The 26,769-nt window shown below is 35.4% G+C and overlaps 1 protein-coding gene and 1 long non-coding RNA gene across 10 annotated transcripts in view; both read right to left on the bottom strand.

The window, feature by feature from the left end:
* Positions 1-26,769, bottom strand: part of LOC6043689 (CUGBP Elav-like family member 4) — a 1,125,149-nt gene that overhangs the window by 126,814 nt on the left and 971,566 nt on the right. The window lies entirely within an intron of this gene.
* LOC119770138 lies at positions 1,747-25,540 on the bottom strand. Its single transcript, XR_005278672.1, has 2 exons — positions 25,486-25,540; positions 1,747-1,929 (listed from the first exon to the last, which is right to left on the bottom strand). It is a non-coding gene; the product is annotated as an uncharacterized LOC119770138 (long non-coding RNA).

Below are 26,769 nucleotides of genomic sequence, written 5' to 3'. Positions count from 1 at the left end.
GTCTTATTTTTGATGTTAAAAAAAATATTATGAAATGTTACTGCTGAAAACTCTAAAGATTTCAAGAAAGTCGTGAAATATTTATTTTCCTAAAGTTTTACGTCTTTTCCGATCTGTGCATTTATTCAGCGATTCCACGTTTAAACAGATATTGCTCTAATTGGGTATGGCCAACATAATTAAACAAGTTTTTTTTTTGTTTGGTGGGAATGGTGATCCTTTCAGAAATAGAGTGGTCCAAAAATTGCGTTTTTGAGGATTTTCGCAGCAACAAAAAAACACACATTTTTCATAAAATCATATCTCTAAAATGGCTTAATCAACTTTAGCTCACAGATGAAAATAGTATTCCTTAATTTTTCAGGATGTTTTACGTAATACATCCAAAATTGGTGAATATTTGTTGACAGAATTCTGAATTTTTTGAAAACCAACTGTGGCATGACATTATTTGAACGTAAAGCACCATGCGTCTCCAGTTAATTGTACGGGGTAGGTACTCATTTCGGTGGAGAAGCATGGTATTTTGAGTTCGTTTTTAATCCCGAAATCTGATATTTTCGTTTAATCTTGTCTCAGAATCCTGTCAATAGATAATCTCCATTTTAGGATATCTTACTTAAAACATTTTGAAAAATCTTAGTAATTTTCTTTGTCCAGTTGTAAAAAAAAAACAAAAAAAAACAAAAAAAAAATACAAACTTATGATTTGGAAACCTCTGCTCATGACTAGACAACGCGAGTAGCATTTCTCTCCAGCGTCGAAAAAATAACGAACCGGGCACAGAAATTGGAAATAACAAATCTGTCAACTCTGATTGCCAGTTTCGCACACCGTGCGCCGCACGGGTCTTCTACGTCTCCATCCGTCCTGTTTTCTCGGATGTAAGTTGCATCTCTATTCGTGGCCGAGGATTGCACCATCATCACTAGGGTGAATTTTTTTTTCGCTGCGCTCCAAACTCTGCTGGAAATGTGAACCCCGGACATATTCGTTCCATAATGAAAGTGGATTGGAAATTTCAGAACTCTCGTTCGAGCGAATCCTTGCCCCCCAGGAACGGGGGGGGGGGGGGGTGCGGCGTCGGCGTCGACGACGGGAAACGTATCAATGTATGTAGCAAAAGCAGATCCTGTGCCCTCGGCAGCGCAACCTGGCTGGCAACTGATGGCCACCAGCTGGGAAAGATGAGCCTGGATGAGCAGGAGAGAGTTGAGCAAAAAAAAATGTACGACCGTCACGAACAGAACTCACCGGGAACCTCTCCGCAGGACCGAATCCTTGCGCGCAGCAGATACATTCAATTATAATTTCAAAGTGAAAATATGTTGTAGAAGTGACGTGAAGTGAATCTGTGTGTGTGAGCTTGTTTGAAATTTGTCAACTTTTTTTCTCCTTCCGTTCAATGTGGGGGTGGAATATCGAATGGATGCAAGTTGAAATTGGAATCGACTTAAAAATCCTGACGAAAGCATATCGCTGACGTGAACGATATCCGTTTTCACTCGAAGCTCGAAGCTGTAACACGTGATTGCAACTGACAGCCGCTGTCATGCCCGTGACGACGACAAAAATGCGCTGCAAGCTTTGTGGAAAACTGTGCCCGTGACAGGATAAAGACAGACTTTTCGTTTGGCATAGTTTTCCAGTTCTTCCAGTTTGATGGTTGGGTAAAATTTATTAGTGGAGAAAATGTTTGCTTTACTTTAAAGTTTTGTGTTTTAAATTAAAGTCAAAGTCAACCGTTAGCTTGAAAAATTGTTTGATTCATTTTCATTTCATGTTGACAAACTGTTACTCTAACTCTAAACCAAAAACTAACTCACTAAACCTTGGATTACCCTCGTCGCTCGTGTGTGTATCGTTGTTGAATCGTTCCCAAACATCACTCGACACATTTGCATGTCAGACTCCCCATGGTAACTCACCTGTAAAGAGAGAAGATGAATAAAAAAATTATTAGCAAAATAACCAACAGCTCTCGCATTCAAGTATTGTGAGTTCGAGTTGTAATTTACAGGGCAAAAATACAATGTTTTTGGGATAAGTGCACGGCGCATGTTCCCCTGAGGCCAGCTCGTGAAAACTACAAAATTGCCCCTCTCCCGAAACCGTCACTCCTCACCTGGTTTTCCCTCCCCCAAAAACGCTCAAAAACGCCCAATGAATAGCAAATAATTACTTGTTGGAAAACGCAAAGCGCCACCACCACAGCCGCCGTGATGGGAAATAAGAGAAACTGTACATATTTGATGAACACTCGTCGGTCGACCGGTAGGGGTCCGTTCCGTGGCCACAGGACCATCAAAGGGGGAGGGGGAGTGGCAGCAGACGGACTTTCATTTTTCGGCGCTGCAAGTGACTGTAATTACACGCTTCCACGTGATGTTGTTGAATCAATGCATTTGTTTGTAGTACATGGAAAGCTTTTTGTCCGACTTTGTGTTCCGGCCAACCCCTCTCTCTCTCCCCCCATCCCCATTTTGGCTCTGACAGCATAAATACACCGTGCTTTTCATCGAGGGTATTAAAAAATTCCACTCCCTCCTTTCTTCACCCTCTCTTCCTGAATAATGTCACCGTCCACTGAAATGATCACGGTTGGAACGGGGTACTAAAAGCATTTTGGGGCCGGACCACGGTTGAAGAACTGACCGACCGTGAGTCCAGTCCAGGGGAGAGTGTTTTAAAATCCAATTATGGGCCCAACCGAAGCGGAACAGAAAATCGAACGAGAAATATGCATGAGACATAAATCGCTCTGGAGCTGCTGTTGGACCTGGACTGATGCTCTTATAGGGCGTAAACTCGGAGGCCACAGCATCATCATCATCATCATCAGCTTGGAGAGTGGTGGACAGAACTGACCAACAGGATGGTACTTGTTGTTGATAAGCTTAGAGACTTTTTTATTTGTTCAAACAGCAAGTTTGAAAAAAATCTTCATAACTTACTTCTAATAATTTCATAACGAGCTACACAAAAATTTTCATTAGTATCTCAACTAAGCTCCATTTGCCCAACGCACATTCCCACATCCATGAAAGTCCATAATGAACACGGCAAAAAGTTGAACTACCAAATTCTGGCAAACCATTTTCCGCAGCTTCTAACTGCGGCAAGTCCCAGCCCCACCCAGAAAAACGACCTCACCTCGATTCCTCGCACAAAAAGCGCTTAGAAAGTGTCACCTTTAATTTGCTCCCGCGCTCCGCAACTTTATGGACTAATAATTATAAACAGGTACAGGAAACCAGCACGCACCTCGAATTTAATATCTATTGGCACCACCCAGCCAGCCCAGGGTGAACGAGTTTGTCGGAGCGTTTATCGACAAAGTGCTCTGCGCTACATTGTGCACATTTTGCAACATAACCGGGCACGTGTGTGCGCGCGCTCAAACATATGCCTGTCTGTCTGTGAGGAATGGGACGATTGTTGTTTGGGGAGGTACAAAAAGTGAACGTGTGACAATCCCACCCACCCACGACGCAGCACCGGGAGCATGATTAAGAGGGTGCAAATTTGTACCGGCAGCGTACCGGAATGGCACGTACGAGCTCGTAAACATTGCACAACGCTTAACTTGTTCCGAAAATGGGCTGGAACGTTTATTTATTTTTTTATTGTTAGTGGGGAAAAACATGGAATTTGCTCGGTTGAGTTGAACTGGGGAGGCAGGAACGACTTGTTGAAAAAGTTACAAATACTTTACTCAGGATACAATAATTTATGTTTTGTAGCAACTTTGAAGCAAAAGAAGTTTAAAATACACAAACAGTCTAAAAAATATTGAAAATTCGAATAAACAATATAAACCAAAAATAAGAAGATTGGAGTTTGTAGAATAGTCCTACAGATCCATTAAAAATATTCAAAACATTAATAAGATAAATATAAACAAAATTAAAAAATAATAATCAAATTTAATACATAACACGTCAAAACTTTCCCCCTAGTATTTTTTTTCTTGATTTTTTTTTTTGGTAGAATTGACCAAGTTGAACTCCACTAGCTGCAAAAGATCCAGATTTCTTTTGGATTTGGAGAAAAAAATAGATAGAATTTTACCAGAAATATTCCGGATTCCGTTGAGGTAGCTAGGCTCTCCGATGTGGGTTTCTAGTGAATTTTATGAGAATTTTACTAAATTTTCATAAAAATTTTGCAAAAAATAATACAATTTTTCAAGAATTTTATAAATTTTTACAACTGTTTTCCAAGAATTTTACATGAATTTTACAATAATTTTACAAGATTTTTTTTATAAATTTTTCAGGAATTTAACAAGAATATAACATCACTTTTTCTTAAATATACGAGAAATTAGCATGTTAAAAAGAATTTTAACAGAATTTCAAAAGGATTTCTAGAGATTTCTAAATAAAATTAAGATAAAAAAAACAAATGAATTTTTAAAGAATTTTAGGCCGTTGCAAATATTTTTTTAAGTTTATGTCCCTCGACTCTGATCGAGGTCGAGGGAGGAGGCACAAACTTAAAAAAATATAAAAATTTAAATAACAAGTCATGGTCTCAACAATTGAATGAAAAAATGTGATTTAAAAAGCATTTTTCACCTGCCCAGTTGTTTTTGCAATCATTAGTCTTCAAAATTTCCAAGTATTTTTTTTTTCGGCGAAAAAAAACCTTTTTGTGGTGCTGTACATTGGAATTCACAAAAAAATTAAAATATTGTTGATCGATCCCAGACATGCTAAATATGATTTTAAACGCAGGAAAATGCGTTTCTAATTGTTTTCAGTTGGTTAGACTTCTATTTCCTTTAAAATTTTTAAGCTAAAAAACTTTTTTTGCCCCCTGATATTTCAAACCGATTTTGAAAGGGGGAAGGGGCGACATAAACTTTAAAAAAAAATTGCAACGGCCCTAAAATAATTTAAAAAGATTTTAAATAAAATTTGAAGACATTTAAAATAACTTCAAAGAATTTTAAAATAATTTTAAAAGAATTTTCAAAGATTATTTTAAAGAATTTAAAAGGAATTTAAAAAGAATTTTAAAAGAATTTTAAAAAAGTTTTAATTTTTTTTAAAAAGAGTTTAAAAACTATTCTAAATCAATATAAAATTTATAAAAAGAATTTTGAAAGACTTTGAAAATTATTAAAAGTATTTCAAAAGAATTTTGAAAGAATTTAAATATAAATTTGAAAGAATTTTAAAAGAATTTTGAAAGAATTTAAAAATAAATTTGAAAGAATTTTAAAAGAATTTTGAAAGAATTTAAAAAAACTTTAAAACAATTTTAAAATAATTTCAAAAGATTTTTAAAAGAATTTTAAAATAACTTTAGAAGAATTTTAAAAGCATTTTCAAAGAATTTCAACAGAATTTTTAAAGAATGAAAAAAAAATTGAAAGCATTTAAAAAGAATTTTAAAAGCATTTTAAAAGAATTTTTAAATAATTTTTAAAGAATTTCAAAATAATTTTAAAAGAATTGTAAAAGAATTTTAAAAGAATTTAATAAAACTAATCAAAAGTTTTTTTTAAAAATTTTAAAAGAAATTAAAAAAATAAAAGAATTTTGAAAGAAATTAAATTTTTTTTAAAGAATTTGAATAGATTTTTTTTGCAATTCCACTGTGAAACTGTCAACTTTTCCTGCCCTTCTGGAGAAACGAAACGGCCTACTTTTCCCTACCAAAAATAACATAATGGAAAATTAATACAATTCAATAACAGTGCTGAAAAGTTCTACTTTTCAGCACTGAAATGGGTGCTGAAAAGTTGAACTTTTCAGCACTAGTATCGAAAAGTAACATTTTTCAATATTGTTTTGTTTTGAACGATGAATTTACTAAACACATGAATGTTTTACATAAAATTCCATTAAATAAGCGTTTTTCGGAATTGCAAAAAATGTTGTAAGCAACTCGTTGCAAAACTTGATTTTTTCAGCACTCGTCGTATTTATCCAACTCGGTAAACCTCGTTGAATAAATGTACAACTCGTGTTGAAAAAATCTTTTTTTTTTGCAACTTGTTGCATAAACTACTATAAAAGTATTTTAAAAGAATTTCAAAAGAATTTTCAAAAGAATTTTAAAAGAATATCAAAGGAATTTCAAAAGAATTTTCAAATAATTTGAATTTTTATAGAATTTAAAAAGAATTTTACAAGAATTACACAATAATTTTGAAAGTTTAGCCAGTGCAATCAATCAATTTCACGAGAATAAATTTTACCCAAAATTCAACCTAGTTCTCATTTCAACCAGGTCGCTTAAAGCAAGCGCCCGCTCTCCCAGCAGCTATTTACTCAATTTTCACCGTCAGCCAGGCCTATTTTTACGCGGGAGTTTCCCAGAACAACAACGCTCCCACATGGCAGTGTGTTGGGGTGGAGGGACTGGTTGACGGAAATTGGGTTCCAAAAGCGCGACGAAATTGCATTACAGAGAAAGAGAAGCTCGCGCGGTGGAAAGTGCCACAACGGTTTCTATCCCTGAAAAAGAGGAAGGTAGGTCTCTTAAGGGAAAAGTGCTTATCTAGCGAACGTATGACCTCAGTCAGTGCTTTAGACAGCAACAAAGTGACAGGAAGTTGCTTTTTTTTAAAGAGGATTTAAAGCTAAATTTGTGTGAAATTGAATTCGAACTTAAGCTTGTAAAAATTTAAAGCTTTCCGCATGCTTCTGAAAGTGATTTTCCCTATTTTCTGCCACTTTGAATTGTTACTTCCGCTTGGAAGACAATTCCTGAAAGACCCTTGGCAGCAGCAGCTGGTTTTGTCCCCTGCTTCCAGTCGAACGCCTCCGAGACCTCTCAAGATGGAAAAGTGTCACTCACTCGCGGGCATAACCCAACAACAACCACACAAAAAGTAGGATAGGAAGGAAGGTGGGTGGGGGAGTCGGAAAAACGAAAGGATAACGAAAATCCTTTCAATCGCTCAAAGGCATATCGCCGACAAACAATTCTGGCGAGCGCGCTTCGAGAGCTCTGCCCGTCCGTCTGTTTGTGTCAAGATAAGACTCCGTGCGACGCCTTTGAAGGCTGATGAAATTGAAGAAAAGACGTTGCGGGAAAAACAGATTTTCCGGGCGCTTCCACCTCCTCCCAACAAATCCCAGCTGGGAGAATACACCGACGTACACAACACCTAACCTTCTTGGAGGCGGGAAACACACACTCAACAGAAATGGTGGGGATTTCGAGAGAAATGAAATAACATGATCAATTCATCAATTTCGATTTCTCCTGAGAGACTGACTGTGCCTCGTACGAGCGACCTGAATGATGAATGTAAGTGTGTATTTGAGTGTGAGTGTGGAAAAAGGTGACTTGTAAGGATTCTAGCCTTGAGCACATTCGGAGAAACATAAATAGAACAGGGGGAGGTTTTAGGCCGGGATGAACGGTCGGCTTAGTCAATCATTTAGTGAACTGTGCCACTGCTGCTAGTGTGTGTGTGTGTGTGAGAGAGAGTGTTTTACATGGTTTTGAGGGGATTTTGCCCCTTGAAAACCCCGAAACAGCTTGCGTTACAACGCTTTTCGTAAACTAACAGCTGGCTGGTAAAGTTTATCCTACATGCCCCAACAGATGATGTGTTTCGCATACTTTTTGGAAATTTTGCTATCAAAATCCTAAAAGTTCAAGGTTTGATTCCAATTTTTAACAAACATATTGATAAAAGTCCAACAATCTGTGAGAGTTACACGTAGAAAAAACAGTTCAATCGGTCCGCATTTCATGAACGTTCACGATTTTGGAAACAGATTTTTCTCCGTGTACAATATGCTCAAACTGTATTAAACTGCTCTACAACAACCGAACAATGTCGCAAGCCCGCCGTACATTGAGACGTTTCCTCCCAATTCTGCCGCGATCCAGTCGTAAAACATAGTGCTGTTTGCTTTTACAACTTTGATTGCTTATAAACCGGTGTACACGACATATTTCACCTCATTGTAACGTAAGCGCCGTCGTCAGTCTTCCTCCTCGAGTCATAAAACGAGAGCAGGCTCGGTCTCCGGAATCACGGCCATGACAAATGTCGTGCAATTTCCGGCTGCGGGGCGCATCCTCAACACACGCAACATCCACACAAAAAAAAAACGCTGCTCATCACGCGACGCGGAAACAAATTCCAAACGAGTCACGTACTCAAAATGGTTTATAACCTTCATAACTCGATTACGGCTTGCTGCTCGGAAGATGGGACCGAAAGCAGATCTCAGTTTAATTTAGTTTTTCGCTCCGAAAACCTGCGGCACAAAAATCAGAATGAAAGTCATCCATCGCGTTGATGTCTCCTTACCTGGAGCAAAACGTTTCCGAAAAGTGTCACTCTTTGGGCCAGCAGAAAATCCCGGCCGGAAATTCCCAGAGCAAATTTCCGCCAGGTCCCCAGCCAGGGGAGTGTAGGGGAAAGACACTCACGACAAATGGCAATCGTTTGCAATAAACTGAAAGTCATAAACCCATTTTAAGATAAAAGCTAAACCTTTAACCTGCGGGGCCAAACGTGGGGTTGATTTGAGAGTTGATGTTGTTGCTTGGGAAGATAGATGAACTCACGATGGAAAGGAAAGGAAAAATAAAAATCTTAAAAATCTTAAAAATCTTAAAAATCTTAAAAATCTTAAAAATCTTAAAAATCTTAAAAATCTTAAAAATCTTAAAAATCTAAAAATCTTAAAAATCTAAAAAAACCTTAAAAATTTTAAAAATCTTAAAAATCCTAAAAATCCTAAAAATCTTAAAAATCTTAAAAATCTTAAAAATCTTAAAAATCTTAAAAATCTTAAAAATCTTAAAAATCTTAAAAATCTTAAAAATCTTAAAAATCTTAAAAATCTTAAAAATTTTAAAATTTTTAAAAATCTTAAAAATTTTAAAATTTTTAAAAATCTTAAAAATATTGAAAAAGTTTGAAATATTTTGACACTATGATTAAATGTGTTCAAGTCTGTTCAAAATGTGTTTAAAATTCGATCAAAATGTGTGTTTTTTAAAGTGTTCAAAATGTGTTCAAAATTTGTTCAAATGTGTTCAAAATTTGATCAAAGTATCAATATTTCGATGCTTCTTTGCTCTTTCATGCTAACTAGTACAAAAGCAGGCATGGATTTGTCAAAAAGTTATTCAAAATGTATTCAAAATTTGTTGATTTTTTTTTTTTTTTCAAAATTGGTTCAAATTACTCAAAATTTGTTCAAAATTTGTTCAAAACTTGTTCATTTTTTTTAAATTTGTTAAAAATTGTTAAAAACTTATTCAAAGTTTGTTCAAAAATATGTTCAATATTTGATCAAATTTTGTTCAAATTTTGTTGAAAATTTGTTCAAATTTTTTAAAAATTTGTTCGAAATTTGTGGAAAATTGGTTCAAAATTTGTTGAAAATTTGTTCAAAATTTGTTTAAAATTTGTTCAAAATATGTTCAAAATTTGTTCAAAATTTGTTCAAAATTTGTTCAAAATTTGTTCAAAATTTGTTCAAAATTTGTTCAAAATTTGTTCAAAATTTGTTCAAAATTTGTTCAAAATTTGTTCAAAATTTGTTCAAACTTTGTTCAAAATTTGTTCAAAATTTGTTCAAAATTTGTTCAAAATTTGTTCAAAATTGTTAAAAAAAATTATTCAAAATTTGTTCATAATTTGTTCAAAATTTGTTCAATTTTTTTTAAATTTCTTAAAAATTGTTAAAAATTTATTCAAAGCTTGCTCAAAAATTTGTTCAATATTTGATCAAATTTTGTTCAAATTTGTTATAAATTTGTCAAAAAATTGTAAAAAATTATTCAAAGTATGTTCCAAACTTGTTCAAAATTTGTTGAAAATTTGTTATATTTTTTTGAAAATTTGTTCGAAATTTGTTCAAAATTGGTTCAAAATTTGTTCAAAATTTATTAAAAATTTGTTCGAAATTTGTTTAAAATTTGTTCAAAATTTTTTCAAAATTTGTTCAAAATTTGTTCAAAATTAGTTGAAAATTGTTGAAAAAAATTATTCAAAATTGGTTCAAAATGTGTTCCAAATGTGTTTAAAATTTGTTCATTTTTTTTTTCAAAATTTGTAAAAAATTGTTAAAAATTTATTCAAAGTTTGTTCAAAAATTCGTTCAATATTTGATCAAATTTTGTCCAAATTTTATTAAAAAATTGTTAAAAATTTGTTCAAAATTTGTTAGAAATTGTTAAAAATTTATTCAAAGTTTGTTCAAAACTTGTTCAAAATTTGTTCAAAATTTGTTGAAAATTTGTTCAAAATTTATTCAAAATTTGTTCAAAATTTGTTCAAAATTTGTTCAAAATTTGTTCAAAATTTGTTCAAAATTTGTTCAAAATTTGTTCAAAATTTGTTCAAAATTTGTTCAAAATTTGTTCAAAATTTGTTCAAAATTTGTTCAAAATTTGTTCAAAATTTGTTCAAAATTTGTTCAAAATTTGTTCAAAATTTGTTCAAAATTTGTTCAAAATTTGTTCAAAATTTGTTCAAAATTTGTTCAAAGCTTGTTCAAAATTTGTTCAAAATTTGTTCAAAATTTGTTCAAAATTTGTTCAAAATTTGTTCAAAATTTGTTCAAAATTTGTTCAAAATTTGTTCAAAATTTGTTTAAAATTGGCTTAAAATTTGTTCAAAAATTGTTCAAAATGTGTTTAAAATCTGTTCAAAATTTGTTCAAAATTTGTTCAAAGCTTGTTCAAAATTTGTTCAAAATTTGTTCAAAATTTGTTCAAAATTTGTTCAAAATTTGTTCAAAATTTGTTCAAAATTTGTTCAAAATTTGTTCAAAATTTGTTCAAAATTTGTTCAAAATTTGTTCAAAATTTGTTTAAAATTGGCTTAAAATTTGTTCAAAGCTTGTTCAAAATTTGTTCAAAATTTGTTCAAAATTTGTTCAAAATTTGTTCAAAATTTGTTCAAAATTTGTTCAAAATTTGTTCAAAATTTGTTTAAAATTGGCTTAAAATTTGTTCAAAAATTGTTCAAAATGTGTTTAAAATCTGTTCAAAATTTGTTCAAAATTTGTTCAAAATTAGTTTAATATTTGTTCAAAATTTGTTCAAAATTTGTTCAAAATGTGTTCAAATCTGTTCAAAATGTGTTCAAATCTGTTCAAAATGCGTTCATAATGTGTTCAAAATGTTTTGAAAATGTGTTCAAAATGTGTTTAAAACGAGTTCAAAATGCGTTCAAAATTATTCATTTTTTTAATTTATTGAAAATTGGTTCAAAATGGGTTCAAAAAGTGTTCAAAATTTGTTCAAAATGTGTTCAAAATTTGTTCAAAGTGTTTAAATTTATTCATTTTTTTAATATGTACAAAATTTGTTCAAAATATGTTCAAAAATTGTTCAAAATTCGTTCAAAACATGTTCAAAGTTGATTCAAAGTTTCAAAATCTGTAAAAAAAATAATCAAAATTTGTTAAAAATTTATGCTAAATTTGTTAAAAATTTATTCCAAATTTGTTAAAAAATTATTCTAAATTTGTTAAAAATTTATTCTAAATTTGTTAAAAATTTGATTAAAAATTGTTTTTAAAATAATTGATTCAAGGTTTGTTCAAAAATTTGTTCAGTATTTGATCAAATTTTGTTCAAAATTTGTTCAGAATTTGTTAAAAATTTGATCAAAATGTTTTTATCTGTAATTTTGTTCAAATTCTAGTTTAAATTCTTCTACCTTTAAATTTTTTAAATATTATTTTTTTAGTTTCAAAATTCTCTCAATATTTTTAACAAAAACCAAGAACCATATTTCGCACACCCCAATCCCAGTGATCACCACCGACGACGTTTGGGTCGCGGGAAAAAGCCCCTCTCAACCCTCCCTACCACCCTCACAGGATGACACGGAAAAGGACCATGTGATTGATATAAAAAACGTGAAAATCTCTCCGTTACGTGTCTGAGCCTACGGGCCGTGCCATTTTCCCATTTTTTTTTTGTCGTGGCGCACACACCAGCAGTGACAGAAGTCAGGGTCGGCGAGGAAAAAAATCCTAAAAAGACACACGAGGAGACAGGAGGGGGTGAAATGGTCCGCCCAAAACAACACTCTCGAGCTGATCCGGAAGATTGGAGCGGGGGTTGGGGGCGTCAGGTTAGAGAGTATAACAACACACAAGGTGGAAGCAAAAAGAAGTGCCCTAAAGCGGGCAATGGTTTTGAGCCTGGTTGGGCTCCTCGCACTGCTGAGCCGGAGCGAGTCTGTCGAATGATTTGTATTGGAGCAGACAGCGACGAACCGGCTCGTTTCGACTTAACATAAAAGAATAATTTTTGTGTCATATCCAATTTATTCTCGGCTCACTAGTCAGCCGGAATTATAAACTTCTCGGGCGAGCTTCCTCGTCTGGGCATAGAAGTGAGAGATCGAGAAAAAAAATGCGATTCCAGAGGGCAGCTGCCCACTTCTCGGATGTTCAACACCTAGCACCAAAGGTTGGCCGATAAATCGTCAAATTACCCCAATTCCAATGCGTACAACTGTGTGAGAGTGTGCGAGAACGTAATTTAGGGGCAGGCATGCGAGAAATGGGGCATTATTCCGGAGACGTGTTACAAGTAGGTTTGAAGTTTTGTTTTTTGCCCTGGCAGCCGAGAGGACTTATCAACAGTAGGGATCTCTCGAAACACTCACGGAATTATGAACACTGCTCTGGGCGTGGTGTGCACTTGGGACCGTGCTGATATCCTTTTTGATTTATGAGATTTTCTGGAAATGAGCGTGGAGAAATGTGCTGCTGTCAAAGGGATTAAGAACCGGCTAGGAGTTGAAGTCCTGTAAAGAATTGTGATGAAAGGGAAGGTCAAATGTTGGACTTTGATCCAAATGTTTTTGAATAACTTAAGTATGATGAGACCAGTGGATAAAGTTGGTTGAAACTGTTGAAAACAAACTTCTAAAATAATTTAAGAAAATCACAAACTTCTGAGCAATAGATATTGTGAAACCGTTCAAAACCTTCATTTATACCGACTTAAACTAGACTTAAACAACTCAATTTCCAAAATTTCGTTCCAATAAGATCCAGAAATGTCCTCCAACTACCTCAACCAACTCATTTCGGCTATCTGTCCTTTACTAATTTCATTTTCCAAGCGACAAACAAAGCACTAAAACTTTGCACAATTCAGCTCGCCGAGACTGATTGAGACGTCCGAGAACCGCCCAACACTTTTATCAGAGCTGCGCTCAATTTAGGGAAAAATTCGTCCCATTTTCTCGCACCTCTAACCAACCACCTTCCCCCTTCGCCAGGAGAAAGAAGTTGGCTTTTATTGTCTAAACTTTTTCGATATCAATATCGCTGAGTGGAGAGATGACTCGGCCAGCCAGCCAACCAGTTTGGATGATGGGAAATGGAGTTGTTTTCGTGTCTGGAGTTCTTTGTCTTACTTTGGGCTCGTGTGATAAATTTGGTATCTCAATCACGTGCCAACCATGTTTGCAAACTTGCTGATGTGCCTAGTCCTCGCATTTAAAGGTGGCTTTAAGTCGGCATTTGAAATCTCTCAAATATTCAAGAACGATTTGAAAAGGGCTCCAAAAATAGCGCAATTTCCGGGGCCTGGAGCGTAATCCACTTCCAGATGTCGTTCAAGTGTCAAATAAATGCTCAAATTGTGGGAGCCGAACAAGAAGTTCAGGGACAATCGGGGCCAGCTCTGGCCAGAACAGCCAACGCAGCTGATAACGAGTGCCGCCGCCGGGATGTGTCATCGTTCGTCGGTTGATTTCGTTGTGGGTTGGAAAATATGGAAATTCGGCTCCTCAGGAGAATGCCTTTTCTTCTGTTCTCGTGCAAAAGTGCGGCAACGTGAGTGGGGGTGACAATAGACATGGCTTTGAGTCAAACGATTTTAAGTTTTAGTTTTAGTTCAGAAAATTCAATATTATTGGATTAAATTTTTGAATTTTTGAAAACAATTACAAATTTAAACGATTTGTTTGAATTTCTAATTATGACAAAAATAAAATTCATAACAAAACATACAATGTTTCATAGTAACAACCACTGACGGTGTTTGTAATTTTACGACTTCGTTCCCATTTTGTTCGATATGGTGTGTCTATTCCGTTGGGATCGAAAAATGAAGGTGATCGTAGCCAGAAGGACCGCAATCAACGCCCTGTTTTTCTTGTTTTTGAGCTGTGAAGAGTTTGTTTGAATTTGATGCCAAATAGAAGTGCAAAATAACATTGTTTAGCATCCGGCTGTAACGCTATTTGGAAGTTTTTTTTGTTTAATATAAAAATTCATAGATTTGTATTTACAGTTTACAGTTGGAATTAGATATGTTTCATAATAGCATTTGATTTAAATGCACCAATTTTAAGTCTCTCTGAAAAAAAAAAATGGGAAAATAAAAATATCGATGCAAATAGGGGTCCAATTGTTTCAATAACTTATTGCATAATTTTGCAACAGTATTGCTTATTTGAAAAAAAAAATCCTTTTTGGATTTGGTTTTGGCCACAATCATTAAACACGCCCAATTTCCTGATCTCAATCGCACATAATTTTCGTTCAATATCCCATCGTTCCATTTATTACCCCTCGGCCCAATCAAATCGCGATGAACTCAATTATTCAGAAAGCAATATCTATTACAGCCAGCGCTATTTTCGCGCGTAGCTAATTTTTCCATTCGCGCTCCACTTCACTCCTCGGAGGAATATTATTACAGATTGATCGCGCGCGCAAGAAAGAAAACAGAACCACCCACGAACCAAAAAAAAAACTGTACATCGAGCGCAGTTTTCCGGCCATCATCGAACCAATATTGCAAATTGAACCACCATCGGCTGCTGCTTCTGCTGGCCACGGTTCTCATTTCTCAGAGCTGGTCGACACACATTGCCTGGGGGCCTCTTGCGGGGGATGAGATGAAAATACCCAAAAAGGTAATTGAAATATATTGACTGGAATATCATCGACTGCCGGGCCGGGGTTTTTGGTCCAGGCCCCGGGGGTGAATTTTCCTCATATTTTTTTTTTCTACGTTCACTTCTCTTCTTTTGGAATCCCCATGACGGTACTCGCGAGAGCGCTTTCCACCGGGGGAAAATTCTGCATATCGTGTTTCAAACAGACCTGCTGCGTAAGTTGGCTTCGGGAGTTGGAGAACGACTTCCTGACGTACATTCATGGCGATTGCTTTCGACGGATATTGGGCCGTTTCGGCTGTACTTTGTTTCTGTGTGTCTGCTTTTTTGGGAGTTTTTGGGGGAAAAGGTGGCCCGGAAAATATGGTGCTGCCGTGGGGTGCAGCCACGTGGAAACGGCGCGCGCGGCTGTTTTCCCGGATTATTTTCCATTTCCATTCGGTTTTATTGGTGGCTGTGTGCAATTACAGCCGAGCGTCGAACGCTGGCTTGCTCCATAATTTAGGAATTAGTGGCGAATTGGCGGAAACCATCCGGCGTGCCCGTTTCGCGCTAGAGTGAAAACTTGTGCTGAAATTACACGCGGAAGCTAAAGCACAAGTGCCATGGGCCACGTCGGATGCCTCAGCGTCTAATAAAGTTAATAAACGACCAGCCTAATAAATCACCAGCAAACAATTAACCGCAAATATTTACGTAAATATTTCTCCCCTCCCCCAAACTTCAACCGCCGACCACCATCATCCTTTGAAGCTTGATTATCCCGCCCAACCCCAGCAATGGAATATTGACAGTTTTCCACCAAAGTTGAGGAATTTCATTCCAAACCCCTTTCCGCGGGAAGCATCTACCACATGCACGTCAACGCCTCCACCAGCACATATTGCAGACACTCAGTTACTAGATAGCTCTAAATTGAATCTGGTAAAATAGGTAGAATTACTTAAACTTGGCTAAACAGTAGTTCTTTTTCTGTCATTCTTGATTGACGAAAATACCGCATATTTTTACTAGAAGTAATAGTATAAAAATAATAGTATAATAATGGTACTTATCAGCTTCCATTTGAATGCTGAAAAGTTCAACTTTCAGCACTACACAAGTATTCAGATTTGAGAAAGCGTACGACTCAGTGTGGCAAGAAGCAATCCTGCACAAGATGTATCTCGCCAACTTTCCGCTGTACATCCTGAAGATCGTCCGCTCGTTCCTACAAAACCAATCGTACCACGTTGTGGAAAACGGACATGTGTCGGACCGGCACGAAGTTCTCTTTGGCGTCCCGCAAGGTGCCGTCCTTAGTCCCACGCTCTACAACATATTCACGGCGGACTTGGCAATGATCAATGGCGTCAGCTACTTCCTTTGCCGACGACACGGGATTCCTCGCGTCAGACTCCGACCCAACCATCGTCGTGACCAAGCTGCAAGCCGCCCAAAACGCCATCGAACGCTACCAGAAGAAGTGGAAGATGAAGACAAATGCCGAGAAGTCGCAAGCGATCTTCTTCACACGCAAGCGAAGCCCACGCTACCTTCCCCGCAGGGAGGTTTCAGTGTGGGGTAGCCATGTGCCATGGTCGGAGGACGTCAAGTACCTGGGGGCCGCCCTGGACAAGAAACTGACGTTCGCGAAGCACATCAAGAACGCCACGACCAAGTGCGACAAGATCACCAGGATGCTCTACCCGCTTGTGAAACGGCGTTCCTACTTGGATCGCAACTCGAAACTGCTGCTCTACAAGACGGTGCTCAAACCGGCGATGACACGATTGCGCTGCTTCACATCGGAAGACACTGCAAGTGAAGCAGAACCGGCTGCTGAAGATGGTGTTAAACCTGGATCCCTTCCACCCGACTGACGACGTCCACAGTATGGCGAAGATGGAGCTAATTGACGATTGGCTTCTACATGTGCTTCCAAAGTTTTGGATGGGGTGTGCCACCTCAGCTAATCCTCTGCTGCAGCGGATGCCCCTTTGATGTGATATTAGAATAAGAAATACCTCCTTTCCTCTAACTATCCCCTATCTATTAGCAATTTCGAAGGTTATTTTGTAACTTTTTTCCTTCCCCTGCTCAAATTTTCTCCCGTGTACCAGTAAACTCTAACACCGTTTGAATTAGTCAGCTGTTAAAAGGTACCCCATATCACAGCTTAGGATAATTACTGCACTGATGTTTTTGCCGAACAATCCAATAAATGAAATGAAATGAAATGAAATGAAACAAGTATTCAGACAAGTATTACTTTTCGATACATGTATTAGAGTTGGGTAATTCTCCGTAAACTCACACGAAATCGGGAAAAGTTGCCCCGATCCCTTTTCGATTTGCGTCAAACTTTGTCCTAAGGGGTAACTTTTGTCCCTGATCACGAATCCGAAGTCCATTTTTTGATATCTCGTGACGGAGGGGCGGTACGACCCCTTTCATTTTTGAACATGCGAAAAAAGAGGGGGTTTTCAATAATTTGAAGCCTATAACGGTGATGAGATAGAAATTTAGTGTCAAAGGGACTTTTATGTAAAACTAGACGCCCGATTTGATAGGGTGCTCAGAATTCCAAAAAAACGTATTTTTCATCGAAAAAAACACTGAAAAGTTTAAAAAACTCTGCCATTTTCCGTTACTCGACTGTAAAAAATTTGGGAACATGTAATTTTAAGGGAAATTTAATGAACTTTTCGAATCTACATTTGGTACAAAAAAGTGGGCTGTTTCGTCGTTCAAGAATGACAGGAAAAGTAAGTAACGTCTTGATTCGAATTCCCGGACGCTTCGAAATCCGGACACCTCATCTTGTTTTATCAATTATTTGGATATAAGTTCACATTATGAATGTCAAAACTGTGTTATTTGATGAATTCTAACATCAACTTTCATTTCAAGTTTGTTTGAACGATGTAGTTAATGTCAACACAAATAAATACAATAAAATTATAAGATTACCAAAAATGCGAAACATTTCACATGAAATATTTCATAGGCGTCCGAAGCACCGGGAAGGCAAAGCAGAAATTTATGGTTTTGATTTCTTTAAATTCTAGCAAATTTTTATATAAAATATCGATCTTTTGATGTAAACAGCTTATTTGAGACCTAAAGAATGCCATTCACTAACATTTCAGTCCAAATTTGTGCGATTCATTAGCAAAAACGAGTGTCCGGGATTCGAAGCACAACAAGTCATTTTAATTTTCAAATTCTGATGAAAAATTGCTAGAAAAGACATATTTTGCATGCATTCTCTTAAAATTTACTGTTAATAATACATTCTGATGATATTTCTTCATTTTCAACTTATTACATGATTTTTTGTCAGCTATAACAAAAATGATATGCTACTAAGTGTCCGGATTTCGAATCATGACGTTAGTTTCACGATGATATAAAGTACTTTGCAGCATACATTACGAAGGCTTTAAACTTTCACAGAGTGTTTTCCGAAACTTTAAAAAAATATATTCAGCTCGTTTTAAAACTTGAGTTTCTCAGCACTTTATAACTGCATTTATCCCGAAACCCTGCAAAGTAGCAAAAAGTTCAAGAAATTCTAAAAGAGCTTTTCAAGAAAGCTTTACCATTTATTCTTTTCTCACCTTATCACTCGGAAAATGCCTTTGGTATGCCCAAAGAAGCCATTTTACATCATTAGTTTGTCCATATAATTTTTCATGCAAATTTGGCAGCTGTCCTTACAAAAATGATGTATGAAAATTAAAAAATCTGTGTCTTTTGAAGAAATTTTTAGACCAATTTGATGTCTTCTACAAAGTAGTAGGTATAAATACGGACTACACTGGTAAAAAATTATACACGGTAAAAAAAATGGTGATGTTTTATTTAACTTTTTGTCACTAAAACTTGGTTTGCAAAAAAAACACTATTTTATTTTTTTTCATTTTCTGATATGTTTTAGAGGACATCAAATGCCAACTTTTCAGAAATTTCCAAGTTGTGCAAAAAATCATTAATCGAATTATGAATTTTTAAATCAACACAGTGTTTTTCAAAAAATAAAAACGAAATATTGGCCGCAAATTTTTCAACTTCACTTTCGATGTAAAATCAAATATGCAATTAAAAAGTACTTCAATGAAATTTTCATAAAGTGCACCGTTTTCAAGTTAAGTTAATTTATAGTTGACTTTTTTTTTTAAACAGTCACAGTTATTCATTTTTTTGTCTATTTTTTTTGAAAAGCTGAGAAAATCCTCTATATTTTGCTTTTTTGAACTTTGTTGATACGACCCTTAGTTGCTGAGATATTGTCATGCAAAGGTTTAAAAACAAAAAAATGATGTTTTCTAAGTTTCACCCAAACAACCCATTATTTTGTAATGTCGATATCTCAGCAACTAATGGTCTGATTTACAATGATTAAATAAGAAACATTTGAGAATTTTTCTAATCTTTCGAAAACATTATTTTCAAAATTTTAAAATTAATACTAACATGTTAAAAGGGTGCAATATTGAATGTTTGGCCCTTTTGAAATGTGAGTCTTGTATAAAAATTTTGTTGTTGCTTTTTATAAACAAACATTTGACTTGTTGACACTGAAAACAAAACATCAACTCTTGTTTCTAACGCATCTGACTGTACTATGTTATGAAGTTCATAATCAGATATGCTCTTCAAGGGGCAGTTTCCAACGTCGGTGGAAAGGGGTTTGATTGGATGGTATGGCTCCGTAATTATCATCAATAAATTTGTGGAATTTTCCAGGCTAACGAGATGTGGAACGATCGGAATTTGCGCTGCCACGGAGGGGTGAGGGAAAACTCTTGAGCTGGCTTGCAACCCGGGGTAAATTAGTGTGACTCTGGCGCGGATGATGGGGTGGATGCTGTAGGAGGTTGAGCTTAAAGTTTGCTTGAACGCTTGAAATGCTTGAAAAAGTTTGGTTGGAATACATCAATTTTGGTTGATTTAATTGAGATTCCAGAAATCCGTCTTGTAGATGTCTAAATGTTTCTAACAAAATAGTAAAAAGAGCTGTGAGACAAAATTTTATGAAATCAAATAATTATTAAAAGGTTCAATCTTTGCCATGAATCTCTTCAGCAAATGACAAACTAAAAATACTTCAAAATAATGACTCTAATAGAATCCAAAAGAGCACACACACACACACAAAAACCAATCAGCCAGCCCAGCCCTTATTACCTGGCAAACACAAACAATGCGACCACAACACACATGATGTCCTTCTGCCATCCTTCAAACCTGTCACCACATTGTGTGTGCCACGTATCAACACGATAAGTGAAATAAAAAAAGAAAACTGTTTCACCACCACCCAAACCACCCCAATTGTGGGGTGGGCAAACAATTGCTCGTTGGTTTGTGTTTGGCTTTCGCAGCCCACCGCGCGCGCCAAATTGAAGGGAAAACTTTAGGCTTTTCACGTCACATGTGTGTGTGTGTGTGTGTGGCGGGGGTAAGACTCTGTTGACAAAATGACAGCTTTCTTTCGCTTCTTTTTTTGGTCGCTTTCTTTCTTCTGGGGAAAGTTTCGGGGTTCAACTCCGCAGGAGGGAGGGCCGGAAGGAGCCGTCAACAGCGGAAGCAGCCCATAATAACAATAATATCAGGTTTTTCACTTTTTTCTGTCCTGGTGAGGGATGGGGGTGAGCACAGTACACTACATGTGGTTGTGGTAGTGCTGGTCTGTCACAAAATTGAAAAAATAATAGGTCACTAACATAAACATTTGAAAAACTTTTAAAAATTGTATATGCTTTACTTTGTTTGTTTACATTTGAAGCGATTCGGTCAAACACTAAATTGTGCCAAGACACAACTTCATCGACATACTGAACGATAGGAAATGAAGAGACATTTTCCCGTTTGAAAGAAGAAGACATTCACGTGGATAAAGGACGTAATAACGGCGGAGGTGGCTCCTTTCCGGAGGTGCGGGGGATTGGATTGGATTCATTCGTTGTCGTCGTCGTCACCATCGTCATCTCCTCTTCATGTAGGGGGGCAAAAGGAAAAAACGAAAGAAAAACATTATTTCAAAACAGAAAAATAACATCAACTTCTGTCATGAATAAGATACAATGCGAATTCGAAGACGGGGCTCGTTTTGTGCTGGAGAAAGTTTTTCCCTATTCACGTCAGGACACAAGTTGGAGCCGAGAGTGTGGCGGCGTTGGAACTGACACTGAGATGTCTGGCTTTCTTCTGGCAAATGATTCCCGTGATAGAGATATATCAAGGCCTCAAACAGAAAAATACATATTTGTATGCATTATGTTGTCGTTATGTTTGCCAAGTTGGCAGGCGACAGAGTGAGAGAAGCGACGAAAGAAGGAAAAAGACCATCTTCAGCAGCCACTTGGCGAAATGGTCCTCGACGTCGTTCCTGTGTGTGTTCGCCAGGACGGAAAAATGTGCCTGTACCTCTTCAAGACGTCGTCGTGTCCTGTAGGCTGACAATATGATTCATGGAGCTGCAGGGGGAGGAGCAGTGACAAATGAAAGATATACTTCCTTCTCCGGGCGCTTCGAGGGCTCTGGACTCCGGGCTTGGACGGAGAGGGAATAATTGCTTCGACACTCGAGGGGCAGGACGAAGACTCGTTAGTCAGAACCCAGCAGGATGTGCACACAATGAGAGGCTCTAACTTTTGGTGTCTGTTGACAAATTGAGTGTATGGTTGCTCGGTGAGAGGTGTACAGTGCAGTTTTTGTTCCATTCTGCTCGTATATGAGATATGAGGACACAAGACAAGACAAAATCGCTGTAATTAACACCTTTAGTGGGTACTCTAATTGGGTGCTTGGGCCTGGCTCTTGGGACTAATTGCACATGTATACGGTGGGCTTGATGGAGGCAGGATTCAATTTTGTGGTGTTTGGAGTGCGAGTAATTGAGAAACGTAATTTTCGGGTAAGCAAGTTTGTGTTTTAGTTGTTGATGATGGAAATTCGCTTAAAATGACAATCACTTGTGATCCGAAACGGATCGTATTTTTTTGAATATCAAGCAATTAACAGTATTTCGATTCACTTGCTACGAAAGCATTCTATAAAAAGTTTCATGTTCCGTGCAATCTTAGGGCAGCCCAATTTATCAGTGATATAGACTCCCATACTAACAGAAACTATGCATGCATGATCCACGGTAAGAAACAGTCGTTAAAAAGTGTTCTTGGATGGCCTAGAACATCCCAAGTTGATGTTACAATCATGAGTAACATTCTTTTTAAATCCCTGGAACACCCGGGATCCCGGGACAATTTGCTTAAACAGTTAGTTGGTTATAATCAACACTTCAATCGAAATAAGGACATCAGGTTTTTGATAGCAAATATACAAAATACATTGAAAATGAATTTTTCTGTTCTTTGTTTTTTTTTTTAGAATTTTATATTATACAAGTTTTGTTTTTATATATACAAATCTTTATTAATTTTTTTATATGACATAACCACAAAAGATTTAAAATTTCTTTGAAACTATCTTTAAAAAAAATGATACTAGTCAATGCAAATTTTTGGATATGTTTACAATTTCAGGTTTTAAATAAAACATATTTTACTAATTATATTTCAGTATACCACCAACAGGGGAAATTCGGAACATTAGTCTGAATAGGTACAGGAGATTTTAGGAGCAATACATGTAAAAATCGGTGTACTATTTGTTTTGTTCTGTGTCCTGTTCCTCCCACGAAAAAAACATGCTTCAACAGCTTTTGCCTTGATCGCCCCAGATGCCGATGCTTATGAAAAATTTCAAAATGTGATGATTGTTTTCAAGTTAAGAATCATAAATATACGTAAATATAATCCCAAGTCTTATTTAAAATAAATAAATTTGAATAGAAAATATTGAAAGCACTAGGCATTTTTCGGATCTGTAAACTAAAATTTTCACAATTTTTCCTAATTAGCCAAATTATTGCTCATACATGCCAATTACAAATTTTAATGTTTTAAAATTCTTATCGACTACTAAGAATTCATCAGTTCATGTGTTTTCATAACCAAATTTGAACTTCCAGACCAAAATTTGTGTTTTTTTTTTAATTTCGGGAATTCCGGGGACAAAATGTAAAAAAATCCTGGGGTTCATGAATCCTCGATTTTGAAAAAATCCCGGGAATTTTGTCCTGAGAATTCCCGGATTGGGACCGTACCTACAATTTGATTTAAACATTAGAAAACTCTTTAAAAAAAGAAGACAATTCACTGAATATTATAAACAAAATTTTCAAAATGACTTTTTTTTGCGTAATTCAAGACTAGCTTGAATAAAAACAACTTAAACTAAGAATTTGGTGTACTAAAAGTCAATCAGTCCTTCAAGTCAATAATGGACATGGCCAAATGGACATGGTAACAAACTAGGGATTTCTCTACACTATGGATACATGAATGTTTTTTCGAATTTCAAAACGAGTTGCTGAAGGTCAACCTGAATTATTTAAAAAGTATATTTGTTCTATCAAATATATTAACTTGTTTAGTTTAGGAAAAAATTCAAATTTCCTAAGAAATCTTGAAAAAAAAAATGTAAATGAAATTAAATATTTTTCACAAAAAAGGTCATAAGAAATTAGATGACTAATGTTATGAGTGTAAAATAGTTGCTCTTTAATTCATCCATGCAAATTTTTGAAACTTTTTGTGTTAAAGTGATGATTTATCAACTTTCTTGCACTTCGATTATGTAAAATAATTTGTTTATTAAACTTTACTAAATCAATGAAAACGAAAAAAGTCTGTCCTAAAGCCCAATTAGTAAAAATAGGGTATCGTTATATTTTAACAAAAATCTTAAAATTAAACATTTGCAACAAAATCGAGAAAAATGTTGACGATTTTGAAAACATTTCTATGATGTCAAATTCAACAACACAGTGTTAGCGGATTTGCGGATTTGAACTAATAATTAAATGAAAATTTTCACAAAAATACATTTTTCCCTGTGTTTCGAAAATAAAATGTTTCTCGAAAAAAATATTGTTGTCGGGATTTTTTTTTTAAATATTCAAAAAAACACGAAAGTATGTATTTAAAAAAAAATAATCAAAATTTTAGTTTTTTACAATATGGCTATCAATCGATCGGGATTATTTCTAACATGTTGATAGTTATAACACATTTTTTTTGGAAAATACTAAAATTTTTCACAAAACTTTCTTTTTTTGAAAAAATACTTGAAATTTCATTCTTTCACAATATGGGTATCAATTGATTGGAATTTTTCAATACATTTCGAGTTTAATAACAACAGTTTTTGAAACTGCTTATTTTCTAGGAAAAACATTCAAAATGTCAGTTTTTCACAATATCCATATGGATATCAAACAATCCAGATTTTTTCATACATTTCAAATGTTGAAATTTTCTCAAAACTACATATTTTCAAAAAAACATTCAAATTGCAAAGTTTCCAAATTTATTACATTCGAAATGTTTGCAAAAATTCCGATCATTTGTTATCCAACTGAAATTTAAAGTGTTTTTTTTTTTCGAAAATACGCAGTTTTGTGAGACACTGGTTATAATCATATGAAAAATCATACTAACAAAAAAAAATGTTTTTTTTTTGGAAATCGAGATGATGCCAGCTATCGATTGTAGTTATAACTAAAGGAAAATTTTCACAAAAATACATTGTCCCTGTGTTTTGAAAATGAAATGTTTCTCGAAAAAATATTGTTATTGGGATTTTTTTTTGAAAATATAAAGAAAAACACGAAACTATGTATTTAAAAAAAAATACTTAAAATTTTAGTTTATTACAATATGGCTGTCAATCGCTCGGGATTTTTTCTAACATGTTGATAGTTATAACACATTTTTTTTTGAAAATACTAAAATTTTTCACAAAACGGTGTATTTTTGAAAAAAATACTTAAAATTTCATTCTTTTACAATATGGGTATCAATTGATGGAAAATTTTAAATAAATTTCGAGTTTAATAACAACATTTTTTGAAACTGCATATTTTTGAGGGAAAACATTCAAAATGTTAGATTTTTACAATATGAATATCAAACAATTCGGATTTTTTCATATATTTCAAATGTTGTAACACAATTTTTGAAAATACTAAAATTTTCAAAAAACTACTTTTTTTGGGTATCAAATGATCCAGTTTTTTAAAATAAATTTTGAAAACTGTAACATTTTTTTTTGAAAATACTGAAAATTTTCTCAAAACTATGTTTTTTTCTAAAAAATACTCAAAATTTCAAAGTTTCAAAATTTATTACATTCGAAATGTTTGAAAAAATTCCGATCATTTGTTATCCAACAGAAATTTTGAGTTTTTTTTCGAAAATATGCAGTTTTGTGAAAATTTGGAGTATTTTCAAAAAATGTTGTTATTGAATTCGAAATGTATGAAAAATCCCAATCATTCGATACAAATACTGCAAAAAACTGAAATTTTTAGTATTTAAAAAAATATTTTTGTGAAAATTTTTATGTAACTATAATTACAATGGATAGCTGCCATCATCCCGATTCCAAAACACTGTAATTTTTTGATGTTTGCATGATTTTTCATTCGATTATAGTCAATGTCACCCATATAGCCAAAATCCCATAAGCTTTGTGAATTTCAATTGGCATTTTTTTCACTTACAACATTCAGACCCAGTCCTCTAGTGTATGAAATATGATCAATGCTTACCTGTGAATAGAAAGAGAAGAGAAATAATTGTTAGTTGTTTTTTAATGTGACTTAATTGTGTTTGTGAATTAAAATTGGATACTTTAGAAAAATAAAGACAAACAATTTAGAAAAAAAAATTAAGATTTAAAATTTTGAGAAATAATAAAATAAATAAAACCTTTTAGCAAAGGTCAACCATCGGCAAATTTTGTCTGATTGTGCCAACATTCCCTCAGTAGCTCCATATATCAGCTTCAATTTGTGAACTACCCAAGATATCCTTCCCCAGGAACGCAATAACAAATAAATTATCCTGTGTGTGCGCTCCCAGTCCTTCCCAACAGCAAAAAAGAAAGAAAACCTTCTCCCTTTCCCTTAAAACCGGATGTCACCAAGTCATTCCAGTGTGGCTTCCTGCCGTGCGTCCCACACTTAACCTTAAAGAGATGCCCCGAACACACACCCATTCCTAGTTATGGTCAGAAGGAAACTTTCATCTCCCCACCCGAAAAAAAAACCCCGGTGACTCGGCCTATTACGAGCTCATTCGAACTTCCGGTGCTTGGCCAACAAAACCATCAAGTCCGGAGGAGGAGGAGGTGGTCTTCGTGACTTCTTTTCTTCGTTTGGCACGCCACCAGACTTTCAATATTGGCCAAAGACGACGCAAACAACAACGGCCAAGGACCGGAAAGTTGTTCTCAAACACACACACACCAACACATTTTGAGAGAGAATAGTGCAAGCGGGAAAAAGAACCATTCCGAGGGATAAAAGTTTTGCCTGGACCCCCTCCTCTCCTTGAGGGCAGCGGGCAGCCTCCAACTCAACATCATTTTATTTATGCGAATGTGTCAGTAAATATATTTTATTACAGCTCATCTCTCGGGGTGAAAGCGAGCCACCGGGAGTAATCGAACGGAAAGGAAGGCGAAGCGGGGGTGGTGTTCAATAACCGAAAGTTTGAGCTTTGGTCGAGATCAACCGTTTGGGATCTTCTCTTTGGGAAAAGTTTTTCCTTGCCGGCGACGTTATTTTTTCTTGTCCCATCGGGAAAGTTTTTCCTCATCTTGTGGACGGACGGTCATGAGTGACATAATGTTTTCGAGCTGACGACGATCCTCGGGAGGGAAAGTTGATTGGAAAGTATGCGCTGTCTTCTTTTGTCTCGTTTTCTGGAGTATTGATGGAATCCGCTGGAGTGTCTCCGGGATGGACTTGGACGCCTTGGACCGATGGGACAAACAATTTCGG

This window comes from Culex quinquefasciatus, chromosome 3 (assembly GCF_015732765.1).
Source record: "Culex quinquefasciatus strain JHB chromosome 3, VPISU_Cqui_1.0_pri_paternal, whole genome shotgun sequence".
In the NCBI taxonomy this organism is placed as follows: domain Eukaryota; kingdom Metazoa; phylum Arthropoda; class Insecta; order Diptera; family Culicidae; genus Culex; species Culex quinquefasciatus.
The sequence above is the reverse complement of the archived record's forward strand: the minus strand, read 5'-3'. Positions and strand labels throughout refer to the sequence as shown.